At 43.5% G+C, this 19,304-nt stretch overlaps 15 non-coding genes across 15 annotated transcripts; all 15 read left to right on the plus strand.

Annotated features, from left to right (window-relative positions):
- Positions 1-3,197: 3,197 nt before the first annotated feature.
- On the plus strand, positions 3,198-3,269 carry trnae-cuc. The gene has a single exon. It is a non-coding gene; the product is annotated as a tRNA-Glu (tRNA).
- A 441-nt stretch (positions 3,270-3,710) lies between these two features.
- trnat-agu lies at positions 3,711-3,784 on the plus strand. Its single transcript has one exon. It is a non-coding gene; the product is annotated as a tRNA-Thr (tRNA).
- Positions 3,785-5,265: 1,481 nt separating this feature from the next.
- On the plus strand, positions 5,266-5,339 carry trnat-agu. Its single transcript has one exon. It is a non-coding gene; the product is annotated as a tRNA-Thr (tRNA).
- A 977-nt stretch (positions 5,340-6,316) lies between these two features.
- trnae-cuc lies at positions 6,317-6,388 on the plus strand. Its single transcript has one exon. It is a non-coding gene; the product is annotated as a tRNA-Glu (tRNA).
- A 434-nt stretch (positions 6,389-6,822) lies between these two features.
- Positions 6,823-6,896, plus strand: trnat-agu. The gene has a single exon. It is a non-coding gene; the product is annotated as a tRNA-Thr (tRNA).
- Positions 6,897-7,964: 1,068 nt separating this feature from the next.
- trnat-ugu lies at positions 7,965-8,038 on the plus strand. Its single transcript has one exon. It is a non-coding gene; the product is annotated as a tRNA-Thr (tRNA).
- Positions 8,039-9,013: 975 nt separating this feature from the next.
- On the plus strand, positions 9,014-9,085 carry trnae-cuc. The gene has a single exon. It is a non-coding gene; the product is annotated as a tRNA-Glu (tRNA).
- A 1,480-nt stretch (positions 9,086-10,565) lies between these two features.
- trnae-cuc lies at positions 10,566-10,637 on the plus strand. The gene has a single exon. It is a non-coding gene; the product is annotated as a tRNA-Glu (tRNA).
- Positions 10,638-12,117: 1,480 nt separating this feature from the next.
- Positions 12,118-12,189, plus strand: trnae-cuc. Its single transcript has one exon. It is a non-coding gene; the product is annotated as a tRNA-Glu (tRNA).
- A 434-nt stretch (positions 12,190-12,623) lies between these two features.
- On the plus strand, positions 12,624-12,697 carry trnat-agu. The gene has a single exon. It is a non-coding gene; the product is annotated as a tRNA-Thr (tRNA).
- A 1,068-nt stretch (positions 12,698-13,765) lies between these two features.
- trnat-ugu lies at positions 13,766-13,839 on the plus strand. Its single transcript has one exon. It is a non-coding gene; the product is annotated as a tRNA-Thr (tRNA).
- Positions 13,840-14,814: 975 nt separating this feature from the next.
- On the plus strand, positions 14,815-14,886 carry trnae-cuc. The gene has a single exon. It is a non-coding gene; the product is annotated as a tRNA-Glu (tRNA).
- Positions 14,887-15,321: 435 nt separating this feature from the next.
- trnat-agu lies at positions 15,322-15,395 on the plus strand. Its single transcript has one exon. It is a non-coding gene; the product is annotated as a tRNA-Thr (tRNA).
- A 977-nt stretch (positions 15,396-16,372) lies between these two features.
- On the plus strand, positions 16,373-16,444 carry trnae-cuc. Its single transcript has one exon. It is a non-coding gene; the product is annotated as a tRNA-Glu (tRNA).
- A 2,121-nt stretch (positions 16,445-18,565) lies between these two features.
- Positions 18,566-18,637, plus strand: trnae-cuc. The gene has a single exon. It is a non-coding gene; the product is annotated as a tRNA-Glu (tRNA).
- The last annotated feature ends 667 nt before the right edge of the window (positions 18,638-19,304 follow it).

The raw sequence follows: 19,304 nt of genomic DNA on the forward strand, positions 1-19,304 counted from the left end.
AGAAATGTTAAACCTAAATTTACAATCGAAATGCTAAATGTAAAACTAAATGTTAAATCTAAATCTAAATATTCAATGTAAATGTTAAATGTGTAACCTAAATGTTAAATCTAGATGGGTCGGCAGGTGTGAAGCTAAATATTTAGAAAATATGCTAATTCTGTTCTACCATGCCCCTTGATGCCCCCTCTCTCCGCGCCCATGCATTTTTACATTACATTTCACTTACTCTGGGAATTTCTGACTTCAGAGCAGCAGGATCCAAATCTGTTATTTGGAGTGCCTAAAACATGTTCGAAAAGTTGTTAGAATTTGCACTGGCAGCAGAACTGGTGAAAATGTTTACATTTTAGGGGGCTTGGGCATGGGTGTGCCAAAATGACTCAATAAATCCCCCTACCACAAGTCAAGGCCCCCAGCTTTAAATCTGATGTAGATGAATGAAATTGTGTATCATGTCAAGACCTCCAAAAATGCCCCCGTCCGCCATTACCTCCGACCAACAGGAAGTCAGCCATTTAGATTTTAGTGAGCAAATTGGGCACATTTTTGTACATTTACATCATACTTTAAGAGAGTCTCTGACAGATTGCACAAGAGCAACTTCAAATTGTTGTGTCATCTCAAGATGTATGGGATGAAAAGGTATCAAAATCCTGAATTTTAATCAGAGGCCCTTGCCGTGACGACATGGCGAATATGTGGCGATTATTCGATCATTTGCCATGAAACAGGAAGTTGCTCCTAATCAGGATGTGGGACGTTCCTCTGCCTTGCAGGTTTATCTGATTCAAGGGCAATTTACAATACCTGATTCACGCCATGAAACAGGAAAAGTGGTACTAATCGAAGGTACATGGTCCGATCGAACTCAAAACTGTCAGGAATGATAACAGTCCCACCCTCAGAACATCTACATGTCCAACCTGCGCATATTCCTCCCTATTAAAAGTGAGTTTTTTTTCTCCACGGTCGCCAAGCGGTTGCTTATTGTTGGAACTATTGGGTTTCTCTGTAATATTGTGAGATCTCGACCTCACCGTGCAAAGTACCTTGAGATAATGTATGTTGCTATTTGGCGCAATACAAAATTAAATTTAATGGAATTATTTGAGCACCTGATTTGGAAACGTATCAAAGACTCCCAAATGGTGAACATCCAGGGTTTGGACATCAAGGTCGTGGGAAATATCAAACTGGACTGGACTCACAACACGGATGTCCTGTACAAGAAGGGCCAGAGTCGTCTCCATCTGCTGAGAAGACTGAGGTAATTTGGTGCATCTGTCATCTTTAATGCAGTGGTCTGCTGGGGCTGTGGAAGCTCAGAAAGAAAAATAATAAACTAACTGGTTAAGACAGCCGGTTCAGTCCTATTCTGCCCTCTGGTCGCCATCGAGGAGCAGGGTGAAAGGAGGATGTTAGACAAGCTAACATTAATCATGGACGGTCCCACTCAGCCCCTCTGTGAGACTGTGGGGGCCTTAAGCAGCTCCTTTAGCAACAGACTGCTGCACCCCCAGTGTAAGAAGAAGTGCTACTGCAGGTCATTCATCCCAGCAGCTGACAGACTGTGCAATTACATAATTTCATGTTCTGATGTTGTCTCAACAAACCTGCACTCCCTGCATCATAGGATGATAGTGATTCTACATCACTATCATCCTTCATATTCATTTTAATATATTTTTCTATATCAACCCAATCTGTGAATTTATTTCTCATCCTGTGCAATATATTTAAATATATGTATATGTATCTTATACTTATCACTTGTTTTCTACAGGACAATCATACTACACTTATCAGTCATATTTTTTATTCAGTCTAACCACTGCACACTTCTGCCTTCTTCCACAAAGCAATACTTTCACTCCTTGTACATATAGTCTATTACTTTTTCATAATACATAACATAATAAAACATAATTTCATATTTTTCATCTCTTTTCAAAATATTTAATTTTTTCAAATTTTATTGTGTATTTTTCTATCTCTTCCTTGCTGCCGTTGACTCTTGCTGGTGCTGTAACAAGTGCCTTTCCTTGGCGGGGGATTAATAAAGTCTCATCTTACCTTATATTATATATGGGTTATCCCAATGAAATCTTGAGAAATCACAAAATAGTAAATGTCATCGAAACAAACATGGGGTTTTTATTGACTGCTCAAAGACTCCACTTCCCCTTGATCCTCGTGTGTGTCTACAAGGTTTGTTGTGGCCAAGGGCCAGGTCATAATGACTTGGGGGCTTGTCTCAAAACTTTAAAAAAAGATTTGGTAAGCATTTTCACTGTCCATTAGTTAAAAATAGCCTGAATTTGTTTGTTGTACGCTTATTATGGTTCATTGATGATTGTATGCCTTCCCATGATGTTGTCTTGATTGGCAAGGGGCACACTTCTGTTTGAGTAATAAAAGAGCACCTCCCGTGATTTTTCTCTTGTTGAGGGGAAGGTCTTAATTTTTTGTGAATGAACAGAGTTTTTGTTGTAGTAACTTACGTCATTGGAGCGGAATCCTTTTTAGTAAGTTGCTATTGGGTGTGGTTTTGAAAGCCTTGACTGGCATTTGTTAAGTGATTTTAGAGACACTTTTTGAAGATTTCTGGTAAGTTTTGTATAAGATTGTTTGGGTTGCAACTTCGATTCATTTGTTTCACCCTGTAAATTATTGTAATGTGTTGGTAAACTAGGGGGAGCCATCTTGAGGGCTGGATTGTTTGACTACAGGAAAAACACTTAGTGGTGACCATATCTCTCAAGGTTGTTCTTCTGGGAAGAGATCATGAAAAATTTGATTTATAAGCTGTATAAGTAAGAGCGACGATAGACTATACAACCATTACAGCTCAAGTAACTATGTCCACCTTACAGAATACCGGTTCAAGTTCAATTTTACTGACCAAATGATGTTACTCTCGAGTGCTGATTCAGGTTACATTAAAGGGAGCCAAAATTTGGTATCTGGACTGCGGAAGGAAGCCAGAGTACCTGCTGAGTTACAACACCGAAATTATAATGGTTAAGATCTTCAGGGCTGGCTAGTTTGTACAGAGGAAACCCTAGTAGTGGATACAATATCTCACAAGTTGATATTCTGGTGAGACATCTTGAAAAATTAGATTTACAAGCTATTAGAGTGAGACAGTCTCACGAGTGAGACAGCATGAAGACATGTGCAAAAGACAACGGGTGTCCCTGGTGGTCTAGTGGCTAGGATTCGGCGCTCTCACCGCCGCGGCCCGGGTTTGATTCCCGGTCAGGGAATAAGCTATTGTTTGTCAACTGAGGTACAACGCCAAAACTATAATGGTTAAGATCTTCAGGGATAGCTTGTTTGTACACAGGAAACCAAAATAATGGATTCAATATCTCACAAGGTTGATCTCCTGGTAAGAGATCTTGAAAAATTTGATTTACAAGCTGTTAAAGTGAGACCGCCGATAGACTAGACAACCGTAACAGCTCAAGTACCTATGTCCACCTTACAGAATGCCAATTCAGGTTAAATTTAATTGACCAATTGATGTTCTTACTAATTAGTGCTGATTCACGTTAAATTAAAGGGTGCCAAAATTCAGTACCTGGACTGCGGGAGGAAGCCAGAGTACCTGGAGAGAACCCACACATACACTGGAAGACCAGGCAACCTCCACCCAGAAAGCCCCTTGTTGGTTCGAACAGAGGGAAGCAAAACAGTGGTAGTCAGGCGCTGTGGCTTAGTTGGTCAAAGTGCCTGTCTAGTAAACAGGAGATACTGGGTTCAAATCCCTGCAGTGCCTAGATGTTGTTTGAAACTTTCAACCCAACTGTCAAGCAGAACACTCCTTCTCAGTGTGGTGTTGAGGTACTCTTTGAAGCAAGACTTAGTGTCGACCCGAGCTTTGTAAAAGCAATATTAAAAGTATTCTTATGCTGCTCTTTTAGTTACATTTCAAAGGAATTTAAACTTTTGGGGATGTGAAGTTGTGATGTTACCCTAGGAGGTTTACATGAAGAGGATGAAGTCAACCAAACAGACTGCCAACCAGTCAAAAATTCAGCAATAAAGGACACTTAAACATTACTCCAACAACTTTAATGACTGTCGTTACAACAGTTTCACAGACACTTGTTCAAACAGTCTGGAGCATTGACACTGCCCACACCCCACAGAGACAACTGATGTTCTTACTAATTAGTGCTGATTCACGTTAAATTAAAGGGTGCCAAAATTCGGTACCTGGACTGCGGGAGGAAGCCAGAGTACCTGGAGAGAACCCAAACATACACTGGGAGACCAGGCAACCTCCACCCAGAAAGCCCCTTGTTGGTTCGAACAGAGGGAAGCAAAACAGTGGTAGTCAGGCGCTGTGGCTTAGTTGGTCAAGGTGCCTGTCTAGTAAACAGGAGATCCTGGGCTCAACAGTGCCTAGATGATGTTTGAAACTCTCAACCCAACTGGCAAGCAGAACACTCCTCCTCAGTGTGGTCTTGAGGTACTCTTTGAAGCAAGACTCGCTTTGTCTTAGTGTCCGCAGCAGCTACACGTGATAAATATCTGGGATTCACCACGATTTCGTTGGAACTGAAAAACACTGAAGGTGCTATACTGGCCAACAATGACCTACTTCCAAGAGTCATAATAACAACTGTGCTATTACATTCTTACTTCCTCAGAAACACTAACTGTAAGTACATATACTTCAACCCCTGACCCTCTTAAAGTCCGTAGATTGGAAAACACATGTCTTCATGCTGACAATGGGTGTCCCTTGTGGTCTAGTGGCTAGGATTCGGCGCTCTCACTGCCGCGGCCCGGGTTCGATTCCCGGTCAGGGAATAAGCTATTGTTTGTCAACTGAGGTACAACGCCAAAACTATAGTGGTTAAGATCTTCAGGGATAGCTTGTTCGTACACAGGAAACCAAAATAATGGATTCAATATCTCACAAGGTTGATCTCCTGGTAAGAGATCTTGAAAAATTTGATTTACAAGCTGTTAAAGTGAGACCGGCGATAGACTAGACAACCGTAACAGCTCAAGTACCTATGTCCACCTTACAGAATGCCAATTCAGGTTAAATTTAACTGACCAATTGATGTTCTTACTAATTAGTGCTGATTCACGTTAAATTAAAGGGTGCCAAAATTCGGTACCTGGACTGCGGGAGGAAGCCAGAGTACCTGGAGAGAACCCACACATACACTGGGAGACCAGGCAACCTCCACCCAGAAAGCCCCTTGTTGGTTCGAACAGAGGGAAGCAAAATAGTGGTAGTCAGGCGCTGTGGCTTAGTTGGTCAAAGTGCCTGTCTAGTAAACAGGAGATCCTGGGTTCAAATCCCAGCAGTGCCTAGATGTTGTTTGAAACTCTCAACCCAACTGGCAAGCAGAGCACTCCTTCTCAGTGTGTTGTTGAGGTACTCTTTGAAGCAAGACTTGCTTTGTCTTAGTGTCGACCGGAGCTTTGCAAAAGCAATATTAAAAGTAGTCTTATGCTGCTCTTTTAGTTAAATTACAAAGGAATTTAAACTTTGGGGATGTGAAGTTGTGATGTTACCATAGGAGGTTTACATGAAGAGGATGAAGACAACCAAACAGACTGTTAACCAGTCAAAAATTCAGCAATAAAGGACACTTAAACATTACTCCAACAACTTTAACGACTGTCGTTACAACAGTTTCACAGACACTTGTTCAAACAGTCTGGAGCATTGACACTGCCCACACCTCACAGAGACAATCGATGTTGTTACTATCGAGTGCTGATTCACGTTAAATTAAAGGCTGCCAAAATTTGGTACCTGGACTGCGGGAGGAAGCCAGAGTACCTGGAGAGAACCCACACATACACTTGGAGACCAGGCAACCTCCACCCAGAAAGCCCCTTGTTGGTTCGAACAGAGGGAAGCAAAACAGTGGTAGTCAGGCGCTGTGGCTTAGTTGGTCAAAGTGCCTGTCTAGTAAACAGGAGATCCTGGGCTCAACAGTGCCTAGATGTTGTTTGAAACTCTCAACCCAACTGGCAAGCAGAACACTCCTTCTCAGTGTGGTGTTGAGGTACTCTTTGAAGCAAGACTCGCTTTGTCTTAGTGTCCGCAGCAGCTACACGTGATAAATATCTGGGATTCACCACGATTTCGTTGGAACTGAAAAACACTGAAGGTGCTATACTGGCCAACAATGACCTACTTCCAAGAGTCATAATAACAACTGTGCTATTACATTCTTAGTTCCTCAGGAACACTAGCTGCAAGTACATATACTTCAACCCCTGTCCCTCTTAAAGTCCATAGATTGGAAAAAACATGTCTTCATACTGACAACGGGTGTCCCTGGTGGTCTAGTGGCTAGGATTCGGCGCTCTCACCGCCGCGGCCCGGGTTCGATTCCCGGTCAGGGAATAAGCTATTGTTTGTCAACTGAGGTACAACGCCAAAACTATAAGATCTTCAGGGATATCTTGTTCGTACACAGCAAACCAAAATAATGGATTCAATATCTCACAAGGTTGATCTCCTGGTAAGAGATCTTGAAAACTTTGATTTACAAGCTGTTAAAGTGAGACCGCCGATAGACTAGACACCCGTAACAGCTCAAGTACCTATGTCCACCTTACAGAATGCCAATTCAGGTTAAATTTAACTGACCAATTGATGTTCTTACTAATTAGTGCTGATTCACGTTAAATTAAAGGGTGCCAAAATTCGGTACCTGGACTGCGGGAGGAAGCCAGAGTACCTGGAGAGAACCCACACATACACTGGGAGACCAGGCAACCTCCACCCAGAAAGCCCCTTGTTGGTTCGAACAGAGGGAAGCAAAATAGTGGTAGTCAGGCGCTGTGGCTTAGTTGGTCAAAGTGCCTGTCTAGTAAACAGGAGATCCTGGGTTCAAATCCCAGCAGTGCCTAGATGTTGTTTGAAACTCTCAACCCAACTGGCAAGCAGAGCACTCCTTCTCAGTGTGTTGTTGAGGTACTCTTTGAAGCAAGACTTGCTTTGTCTTAGTGTCGACCGGAGCTTTGCAAAAGCAATATTAAAAGTAGTCTTATGCTGCTCTTTTAGTTAAATTACAAAGGAATTTAAACTTTGGGGATGTGAAGTTGTGATGTTACCATAGGAGGTTTACATGAAGAGGATGAAGACAACCAAACAGACTGTTAACCAGTCAAAAATTCAGCAATAAAGGACACTTAAACATTACTCCAACAACTTTAACGACTGTCGTCACAACAGTTTCACAGACACTTGTTCAAACAGTCTGGAGCATTGACACTGCCCACACCTCACAGAGACAATCGATGTTGTTACTATCGAGTGCTGATTCACGTTAAATTAAAGGGTGCCAAAATTTGGTTCCTGGACTGCGGGAGGAAGCCAGAGTACCTGGAGAGAACCCACACATACACTTGGAGACCAGGCAACCTCCACCCAGAAAGCCCCTTGTTGGTTCGAACAGAGGGAAGCAAAACAGTGGTAGTCAGGCGCTGTGGCTTAGTTGGTCAAAGTGCCTGTCTAGTAAACAGGAGATCCTGGGCTCAACAGTGCCGAGATGTTGTTTGAAACTCTCAACCCAACTGGCAAGCAGAACACTCCTCCTCAGTGTGGTGTTGAGGTACTCTTTGAAGCAAGACTCACTTTGTCTTAGTGTCGGCAGCAGCTACACGTGATAATTAAAGGACACTTAAACCTTGGGCTTTTAAATTTGAGCGGTTTAGGATACTGAAAGCAGCATGTCGATGGGAGCTCCCTGTTCATTGACAGAAAACAAAGCCCATTATTCTTTGTAAACAATTACAAAAGTCATCATCTTAGTACAAACCAACAATCATGCACTCACCATGTATGTGAACAATTTCATTCACAACACAGCAGTTTGACTAAGTGATCACATGATTGAATAAACTGCATATATCTGGCCTTAATTCAAAGAAAAGATCAAGTTTGCTTCAGGAGAATGACAAAACAGACAATGGAAGGCGCTGTGGCTTAGCTGGTCAAAGTACCTGTCTTGTAAACAGGGGATCCTGGGTTCAAATCCCAGCAGTGCCTGCCTGTTAATTACAGATTAAGCATGAATACCCTTTTTAAAAATATCTGGACGACACCAGTACGTGACTCTTTGAAGCAAGACTTGCTTTGTCTTAGTGTCGACCGGAGCTTTGCAAAAGCAATATTAAAAGTAGTCTTATGCTGCTCTTTTAGTTAAATTACAAAGGAATTTAAACTTTGGGGATGTGAAGTTGTGATGTTACCATAGGAGGTTTACATGAAGAGGATGAAGACAACCAAACAGACTGTTAACCAGTCAAAAATTCAGCAATAAAGGACACTTAAACATTACTCCAACAACTTTAACGACTGTCGTTACAACAGTTTCACAGACACTTGTTCAAACAGTCTGGAGCATTGACACTGCCCACACCTCACAGAGACAATCGATGTTGTTACTATCGAGTGCTGGTTCACGTTAAATTAAAGGGTGCCAAAATTTGGTACCTGGACTGCGGGAGGAAGCCAGAGTACCTGGAGAGAACCCACACATACACTTGGAGACCAGGCAACCTCCACCCAGAAAGCCCCTTGTTGGTTCGAACAGAGGGAAGCAAAACAGTGGTAGTCAGGCGCTGTGGCTTAGTTGGTCAAAGTGCCTGTCTAGTAAACAGGAGATCCTGGGCTCAACAGTGCCTAGATGTTGTTTGAAACTCTCAACCCAACTGGCAAGCAGAACACTCCTTCTCAGTGTGGTGTTGAGGTACTCTTTGAAGCAAGACTCGCTTTGTCTTAGTGTCCGCAGCAGCTACACGTGATAAATATCTGGGATTCACCACGATTTCGTTGGAACTGAAAAACACTGAAGGTGCTATACTGGCCAACAATGACCTACTTCCAAGAGTCATAATAACAACTGTGCTATTACATTCTTAGTTCCTCAGGAACACTAGCTGCAAGTACATATACTTCAACCCCTGTCCCTCTTAAAGTCCATAGATTGGAAAACACATGTCTTCATACTGACAACGGGTGTCCCTGGTGGTCTAGTGGCTAGGATTCGGCGCTCTCACCGCCGCGGCCCGGGTTCGATTCCCGGTCAGGGAATAAGCTATTGTTTGTTAACTGAGGTACAACGCCAAAACTATAAGATCTTCAGGGATATCTTGTTCGTACACAGAAAACCAAAATAATGGATTCAATATGTCACAAGGTTGATCTCCTGGTAAGAGATCTTGAAAACTTTGATTTACAAGCTGTTAAAGTGAGACCGCCGATAGACTAGACAACCGTAACAGCTCAAGTACCTATGTCCACCTTACAGAATTTCCTATTCAGGTTAAATTTAACTGACCAATTGATGTTCTTACTAATTAGTGCTGATTCACGTTAAATTAAAGGGTGCCAAAATTCGGTACCTGGACTGCGGGAGGAAGCCAGAGTACCTGGAGAGAACCCACACATCCACTGGGAGACCAGGCAACCTCCACCCAGAAAGCCCCTTGTTGGTTCGAACAGAGGGAAGCAAAATAGTGGTAGTCAGGCGCTGTGGCTTAGTTGGTCAAAGTGCCTGTCTAGTAAACAGGAGATCCTGGGTTCATCTAGTGCCTTGATGTTGTTTGAAACTCTCAACCCAACTGGCAAGCAGAGCACTCCTTCTCAGTGTGTTGTTGAGGTACTCTTTGAAGCAAGACTTGCTTTGTCTTAGTGTCGACCGGAGCTTTGCAAAAGCAATATTAAAAGTAGTCTTATGCTGCTCTTTTAGTTAAATTACAAAGGAATTTAAACTTTGGGGATGTGAAGTTGTGATGTTACCATAGGAGGTTTACATGAAGAGGATGAAGACAACCAAACAGACTGTTAACCAGTCAAAAATTCAGCAATAAAGGACACTTAAACATTACTCCAACAACTTTAACGACTGTCGTTACAACAGTTTCACAGACACTTGTTCAAACAGTCTGGAGCATTGACACTGCCCACACCTCACAGAGACAATCGATGTTGTTACTATCGAGTGCTGGTTCACGTTAAATTAAAGGCTGCCAAAATTTGGTACCTGGACTGCGGGAGGAAGCCAGAGAACCTGGAGAGAACCCACACATACACTTGGAGACCAGGCAACCTCCACCCAGAAAGCCCCTTGTTGGTTCGAACAGAGGGAAGCAAAACAGTGGTAGTCAGGCGCTGTGGCTTAGTTGGTCAAAGTGCCTGTCTAGTAAACAGGAGATCCTGGGCTCAACAGTGCCTAGATGTTGTTTGAAACTCTCAACCCAACTGGCAAGCAGAACACTCCTTCTCAGTGTGGTGTTGAGGTACTCTTTGAAGCAAGACTCGCTTTGTCTTAGTGTCCGCAGCAGCTACACGTGATAAATATCTGGGATTCACCACGATTTCGTTGGAACTGAAAAACACTGAAGGTGCTATACTGGCCAACAATGACCTACTTCCAAGAGTCATAATAACAACTGTGCTATTACATTCTTAGTTCCTCAGGAACACTAGCTGCAAGTACATATACTTCAACCCCTGTCCCTCTTAAAGTCCATAGATTGGAAAACACATGTCTTCATACTGACAACGGGTGTCCCTGGTGGTCTAGTGGCTAGGATTCGGCGCTCTCACCGCCGCGGCCCGGGTTCGATTCCCGGTCAGGGAATAAGCTATTGTTTGTTAACTGAGGTACAACGCCAAAACTATAAGATCTTCAGGGATATCTTGTTCGTACACAGAAAACCAAAATAATGGATTCAATATGTCACAAGGTTGATCTCCTGGTAAGAGATCTTGAAAACTTTGATTTACAAGCTGTTAAAGTGAGACCGCCGATAGACTAGACAACCGTAACAGCTCAAGTACCTATGTCCACCTTACAGAATTTCCTATTCAGGTTAAATTTAACTGACCAATTGATGTTCTTACTAATTAGTGCTGATTCACGTTAAATTAAAGGGTGCCAAAATTCGGTACCTGGACTGCGGGAGGAAGCCAGAGTACCTGGAGAGAACCCACACATCCACTGGGAGACCAGGCAACCTCCACCCAGAAAGCCCCTTGTTGGTTCGAACAGAGGGAAGCAAAATAGTGGTAGTCAGGCGCTGTGGCTTAGTTGGTCAAAGTGCCTGTCTAGTAAACAGGAGATCCTGGGTTCATCTAGTGCCTTGATGTTGTTTGAAACTCTCAACCCAACTGGCAAGCAGAGCACTCCTTCTCAGTGTGTTGTTGAGGTACTCTTTGAAGCAAGACTTGCTTTGTCTTAGTGTCGACCGGAGCTTTGCAAAAGCAATATTAAAAGTAGTCTTATGCTGCTCTTTTAGTTAAATTACAAAGGAATTTAAACTTTGGGGATGTGAAGTTGTGATGTTACCATAGGAGGTTTACATGAAGAGGATGAAGACAACCAAACAGACTGTTAACCAGTCAAAAATTCAGCAATAAAGGACACTTAAACATTACTCCAACAACTTTAACGACTGTCGTTACAACAGTTTCACAGACACTTGTTCAAACAGTCTGGAGCATTGACACTGCCCACACCTCACAGAGACAATCGATGTTGTTACTATCGAGTGCTGGTTCACGTTAAATTAAAGGGTGCCAAAATTTGGTACCTGGACTGCGGGAGGAAGCCAGAGTACCTGGAGAGAACCCACACATACACTTGGAGACCAGGCAACCTCCACCCAGAAAGCCCCTTGTTGGTTCGAACAGAGGGAAGCAAAACAGTGGTAGTCAGGCGCTGTGGCTTAGTTGGTCAAAGTGCCTGTCTAGTAAACAGGAGATCCTGGGCTCAACAGTGCCTAGATGTTGTTTGAAACTCTCAACCCAACTGGCAAGCAGAACACTCCTTCTCAGTGTGGTGTTGAGGTACTCTTTGAAGCAAGACTCGCTTTGTCTTAGTGTCCGCAGCAGCTACACGTGATAAATATCTGGGATTCACCACGATTTCGTTGGAACTGAAAAACACTGAAGGTGCTATACTGGCCAACAATGACCTACTTCCAAGAGTCATAATAACAACTGTGCTATTACATTCTTAGTTCCTCAGGAACACTAGCTGCAAGTACATATACTTCAACCCCTGTCCCTCTTAAAGTCCATAGATTGGAAAACACATGTCTTCATACTGACAACGGGTGTCCCTGGTGGTCTAGTGGCTAGGATTCGGCGCTCTCACCGCCGCGGTCCGGGTTCGATTCCCGGTCAGGGAATAAGCTATTGTTTGTCAACTGAGGTACAACGCCAAAACTATAAGATCTTCAGGGATATCTTGTTCGTACACAGCAAACCAAAATAATGGATTCAATATCTCACAAGGTTGATCTCCTGGTAAGAGATCTTGAAAACTTTGATTTACAAGCTGTTAAAGTGAGACCGCCGATAGACTAGACAACCGTAACAGCTCAAGTACCTATGTCCACCTTACAGAATGCCAATTCAGGTTAAATTTAACTGACCAATTGATGTTCTTACTAATTAGTGCTGATTCACGTTAAATTAAAGGGTGCCAAAATTCGGTACCTGGACTGCGGGAGGAAGCCAGAGTACCTGGAGAGAACCCACACATACACTGGGAGACCAGGCAACCTCCACCCAGAAAGCCCCTTGTTGGTTCGAACAGAGGGAAGCAAAATAGTGGTAGTCAGGCGCTGTGGCTTAGTTGGTCAAAGTGCCTGTCTAGTAAACAGGAGATCCTGGGTTCAAATCCCAGCAGTGCCTAGATGTTGTTTGAAACTCTCAACCCAACTGGCAAGCAGAGCACTCCTTCTCAGTGTGTTGTTGAGGTACTCTTTGAAGCAAGACTTGCTTTGTCTTAGTGTCGACCGGAGCTTTGCAAAAGCAATATTAAAAGTAGTCTTATGCTGCTCTTTTAGTTAAATTACAAAGGAATTTAAACTTTGGGGATGTGAAGTTGTGATGTTACCATAGGAGGTTTACATGAAGAGGATGAAGACAACCAAACAGACTGTTAACCAGTCAAAAATTCAGCAATAAAGGACACTTAAACATTACTCCAACAACTTTAACGACTGTCGTCACAACAGTTTCACAGACACTTGTTCAAACAGTCTGGAGCATTGACACTGCCCACACCTCACAGAGACAATCGATGTTGTTACTATCGAGTGCTGATTCACGTTAAATTAAAGGGTGCCAAAATTTGGTTCCTGGACTGCGGGAGGAAGCCAGAGTACCTGGAGAGAACCCACACATACACTTGGAGACCAGGCAACCTCCACCCAGAAAGCCCCTTGTTGGTTCGAACAGAGGGAAGCAAAACAGTGGTAGTCAGGCGCTGTGGCTTAGTTGGTCAAAGTGCCTGTCTAGTAAACAGGAGATCCTGGGCTCAACAGTGCCGAGATGTTGTTTGAAACTCTCAACCCAACTGGCAAGCAGAACACTCCTCCTCAGTGTGGTGTTGAGGTACTCTTTGAAGCAAGACTCACTTTGTCTTAGTGTCGGCAGCAGCTACACGTGATAATTAAAGGACACTTAAACCTTGGGCTTTTAAATTTGAGCGGTTTAGGATACTGAAAGCAGCATGTCGATGGGAGCTCCCTGTTCATTGACAGAAAACAAAGCCCATTATTCTTTGTAAACAATTACAAAAGTCATCATCTTAGTACAAACCAACAATCATGCACTCACCATGTATGTGAACAATTTCATTCACAACACAGCAGTTTGACTAAGTGATCACATGATTGAATAAACTGCATATATCTGGCCTTAATTCAAAGAAAAGATCAAGTTTGCTTCAGGAGAATGACAAAACAGACAATGGAAGGCGCTGTGGCTTAGCTGGTCAAAGTACCTGTCTTGTAAACAGGGGATCCTGGGTTCAAATCCCAGCAGTGCCTGCCTGTTAATTACAGATTAAGCATGAATACCCTTTTTAAAAATATCTGGACGACACCAGTACGTGACTCTTTGAAGCAAGACTTGCTTTGTCTTAGTGTCGACCGGAGCTTTGCAAAAGCAATATTAAAAGTAGTCTTATGCTGCTCTTTTAGTTAAATTACAAAGGAATTTAAACTTTGGGGATGTGAAGTTGTGATGTTACCATAGGAGGTTTACATGAAGAGGATGAAGACAACCAAACAGACTGTTAACCAGTCAAAAATTCAGCAATAAAGGACACTTAAACATTACTCCAACAACTTTAACGACTGTCGTTACAACAGTTTCACAGACACTTGTTCAAACAGTCTGGAGCATTGACACTGCCCACACCTCACAGAGACAATCGATGTTGTTACTATCGAGTGCTGGTTCACGTTAAATTAAAGGGTGCCAAAATTTGGTACCTGGACTGCGGGAGGAAGCCAGAGTACCTGGAGAGAACCCACACATACACTTGGAGACCAGGCAACCTCCACCCAGAAAGCCCCTTGTTGGTTCGAACAGAGGGAAGCAAAACAGTGGTAGTCAGGCGCTGTGGCTTAGTTGGTCAAAGTGCCTGTCTAGTAAACAGGAGATCCTGGGCTCAACAGTGCCTAGATGTTGTTTGAAACTCTCAACCCAACTGGCAAGCAGAACACTCCTTCTCAGTGTGGTGTTGAGGTACTCTTTGAAGCAAGACTCGCTTTGTCTTAGTGTCCGCAGCAGCTACACGTGATAAATATCTGGGATTCACCACGATTTCGTTGGAACTGAAAAACACTGAAGGTGCTATACTGGCCAACAATGACCTACTTCCAAGAGTCATAATAACAACTGTGCTATTACATTCTTAGTTCCTCAGGAACACTAGCTGCAAGTACATATACTTCAACCCCTGTCCCTCTTAAAGTCCATAGATTGGAAAACACATGTCTTCATACTGACAACGGGTGTCCCTGGTGGTCTAGTGGCTAGGATTCGGCGCTCTCACCGCCGCGGCCCGGGTTCGATTCCCGGTCAGGGAATAAGCTATTGTTTGTTAACTGAGGTACAACGCCAAAACTATAAGATCTTCAGGGATATCTTGTTCGTACACAGAAAACCAAAATAATGGATTCAATATGTCACAAGGTTGATCTCCTGGTAAGAGATCTTGAAAACTTTGATTTACAAGCTGTTAAAGTGAGACCGCCGATAGACTAGACAACCGTAACAGCTCAAGTACCTATGTCCACCTTACAGAATTTCCTATTCAGGTTAAATTTAACTGACCAATTGATGTTCTTACTAATTAGTGCTGATTCACGTTAAATTAAAGGGTGCCAAAATTCGGTACCTGGACTGCGGGAGGAAGCCAGAGTACCTGGAGAGAACCCACACATCCACTGGGAGACCAGGCAACCTCCACCCAGAAAGCCCCTTGTTGGTTCGAACAGAGGGAAGCAAAATAGTGGTAGTCAGGCGCTGTGGCTTAGTTGGTCAAAGTGCCTGTCTAGTAAACAGGAGATCCTGGGTTCAAATCCCAGCAGTGCCTAGATGTTGTTTGAAACTCTCAACCCAACTGGCAAGCAGAGCACTCCTTCTCAGTGTGTTGTTGAGGTACTCTTTGAAGCAAGACTTGCTTTGTCTTAGTGTCGACCGGAGCTTTGCAAAAGCAATATTAAAAGTAGTCTTATGCTGCTCTTTTAGTTAAATTACAAAGGAATTTAAACTTTGGGGATGTGAAGTTGTGATGTTACCATAGGAGGTTTACATGAAGAGGATGAAGACAACCAAACAGACTGTTAACCAGTCAAAAATTCAGCAATAAAGGACACTTAAACATTACTCCAACAACTTTAACGACTGTCGTCACAACAGTTTCACAGACACTTGTTCAAACAGTCTGGAGCATTGACACTGCCCACACCTCACAGAGACAATCGATGTTGTTACTATCGAGTGCTGATTCACGTTAAATTAAAGGGTGCCAAAATTTGGTTCCTGGACTGCGGGAGGAAGCCAGAGTACCTGGAGAGAACCCACACATACACTTGGAGACCAGGCAACCTCCACCCAGAAAGCCCCTTGTTGGTTCGAACAGAGGGAAGCAAAACAGTGGTAGTCAGGCGCTGTGGCTTAGTTGGTCAAAGTGCCTGTCTAGTAAACAGGAGATCCTGGGCTCAACAGTGCCGAGATGTTGTTTGAAACTCTCAACCCAACTGGCAAGCAGAACACTCCTCCTCAGTGTGGTGTTGAGGTACTCTTTGAAGCAAGACTCACTTTGTCTTAGTGTCGGCAGCAGCTACACGTGATAAATATCTGGGATTCACCACGATTTCGTTGGAACTGAAAAACACTGAAGGTGCTATACTGGCCAACAATGACCTACTTCCAAGAGTCATAATAACAACTGTGCTATTACATTCTTAGTTCCTCAGGAACACTAGCTGCAAGTACATATACTTCAACCCCTGTCCCTCTTAAAGTCCATAGATTGGAAAACACATGTCTTCATACTGACAACGGGTGTCCCTGGTGGTCTAGTGGCTAGGATTCGGCGCTCTCACCGCCGCGGCCCGGGTTCGATTCCCGGTCAGGGAATAAGCTATTGTTTGTTAACTGAGGTACAACGCCAAAACTATAAGATCTTCAGGGATATCTTGTTCGTACACAGAAAACCAAAATAATGGATTCAATATGTCACAAGGTTGATCTCCTGGTAAGAGATCTTGAAAACTTTGATTTACAAGCTGTTAAAGTGAGACCGCCGATAGACTAGACAACCGTAACAGCTCAAGTACCTATGTCCACCTTACAGAATTTCCTATTCAGGTTAAATTTAACTGACCAATTGATGTTCTTACTAACTAGTGCTGATTCACGTTAAATTAAAGGGTGCCAAAATTCGGTACCTGGACTGCGGGAGGAAGCCAGAGTACCTGGAGAGAACCCACACATCCACTGGGAGACCAGGCAACCTCCACCCAGAAAGCCCCTTGTTGGTTCGAACAGAGGGAAGCAAAATAGTGGTAGTCAGGCGCTGTGGCTTAGTTGGTCAAAGTGCCTGTCTAGTAAACAGGAGATCCTGGGTTCATCTAGTGCCTTGATGTTGTTTGAAACTCTCAACCCAACTGGCAAGCAGAGCACTCCTTCTCAGTGTGTTGTTGAGGTACTCTTTGAAGCAAGACTTGCTTTGTCTTAGTGTCGACCGGAGCTTTGCAAAAGCAATATTAAAAGTAGTCTTATGCTGCTCTTTTAGTTAAATTACAAAGGAATTTAAACTTTGGGGATGTGAAGTTGTGATGTTACCATAGGAGGTTTACATGAAGAGGATGAAGACAACCAAACAGACTGTTAACCAGTCAAATATTCAGCAATAAAGGACACTTAAACATTACTCCAACAACTTTAACGACTGTCGTTACAACAGTTTCACAGACACTTGTTCAAACAGTCTGGAGCATTGACACTGCCCACACCTCACAGAGACAATCGATGTTGTTACTATCGAGTGCTGGTTCACGTTAAATTAAAGGGTGCCAAAATTTGGTACCTGGACTGCGGGAGGAAGCCAGAGTACCTGGAGAGAACCCACACATACACTTGGAGACCAGGCAACCTCCACCCAGAAAGCCCCTTGTTGGTTCGAACAGAGGGAAGCAAAATAGTGGTAGTCAGGCGCTGTGGCTTAGTTGGTCAAAGTGCCTGTCTAGTAAACAGGAGATCCTGGGTTCATCTAGTGCCTTGATGTTGTTTGAAACTCTCAACCCAACTGGCAAGCAGAGCACTCCTTCTCAGTGTGTTGTTGAGGTACTCTTTGAAGCAAGACTTGCTTTGTCTTAGTGTCGACCGGAGCTTTGCAAAAGCAATATTAAAAGTAGTCTTATGCTGCTCTTTTAGTTAAATTACAAAGGAATTTAAACTTTGGGGATGTGAAGTTGTGATGTTACCATAGGAGGTTTACATGAAGAGGATGAAGACAACCAAACAGACTGTTAACCAGTCAAAAATTCAGCAATAAAGGACACTTAAACATTACTCCAACAACTTTAACGACTGTCGTCACAACAGTTTCACAGACACTTGTTCAAACAGTCTGGAGCATTGACACTGCCCACACCTCACAGAGACAATCGATGTTGTTACTATCGAGTGCTGATTCACGTTAAATTAAAGGGTGCCAAAATTTGGTTCCTGGACTGCGGGAGGAAGCCAGAGTACCTGGAGAGAACCCACACATACACTTGGAGACCAGGCAACCTCCACCCAGAAAGCCCCTTGTTGGTTCGAACAGAGGGAAGCAAAACAGTGGTAGTCAGGCGCTGTGGCTTAGTTGGTCAAAGTGCCTGTCTAGTAAACAGGAGATCCTGGGCTCAACAGTGCCGAGATGTTGTTTGAAACTCTCAACCCAACTGGCAAGCAGAACACTCCTCCTCAGTGTGGTGTTGAGGTACTCTTTGAAGCAAGACTCACTTTGTCTTAGTGTCGGCAGCAGCTACACGTGATAAATATCTGGGATTCACCACGATTTCGTTGGAACTGAAAAACACTGAAGGTGCTATACTGGCCAACAATGACCTACTTCCAAGAGTCATAATAACAACTGTGCTATTACATTCTTAGTTCCTCAGGAACACTAGCTGCAAGTACATATACTTCAACCCCTGTCCCTCTTAAAGTCCATAGATTGGAAAACACATGTCTTCATACTGACAACGGGTGTCCCTGGTGGTCTAGTGGCTAGGATTCGGCGCTCTCACCGCCGCGGCCCGGGTTCGATTCCCGGTCAGGGAATAAGCTATTGTTTGTTAACTGAGGTACAACGCCAAAACTATAAGATCTTCAGGGATATCTTGTTCGTACACAGAAAACCAAAATAATGGATTCAATATGTCACAAGGTTGATCTCCTGGTAAGAGATCTTGAAAACTTTGATTTACAAGCTGTTAAAGTGAGACCGCCGATAGACTAGACAACCGTAACAGCTCAAGTACCTATGTCCACCTTACAGAATTTCCTATTCAGGTTAAATTTAACTGACCAATTGATGTTCTTACTAACTAGTGCTGATTCACGTTAAATTAAAGGGTGCCAAAATTCGGTACCTGGACTGCGGGAGGAAGCCAGAGTACCTGGAGAGAACCCACACATCCACTGGGAGACCAGGCAACCTCCACCCAGAAAGCCCCTTGTTGGTTCGAACAGAGGGAAGCAAAATAGTGGTAGTCAGGCGCTGTGGCTTAGTTGGTCAAAGTGCCTGTCTAGTAAACAGGAGATCCTGGGTTCATCTAGTGCCTTGATGTTGTTTGAAACTCTCAACCCAACTGGCAAGCAGAGCACTCCTTCTCAGTGTGTTGTTGAGGTACTCTTTGAAGCAAGACTTGCTTTGTCTTAGTGTCGACCGGAGCTTTGCAAAAGCAATATTAAAAGTAGTCTTATGCTGCTCTTTTAGTTAAATTAC

This window comes from Scophthalmus maximus, chromosome 15 (genome assembly GCF_022379125.1).
Source record: "Scophthalmus maximus strain ysfricsl-2021 chromosome 15, ASM2237912v1, whole genome shotgun sequence".
In the NCBI taxonomy this organism is placed as follows: domain Eukaryota; kingdom Metazoa; phylum Chordata; class Actinopteri; order Pleuronectiformes; family Scophthalmidae; genus Scophthalmus; species Scophthalmus maximus.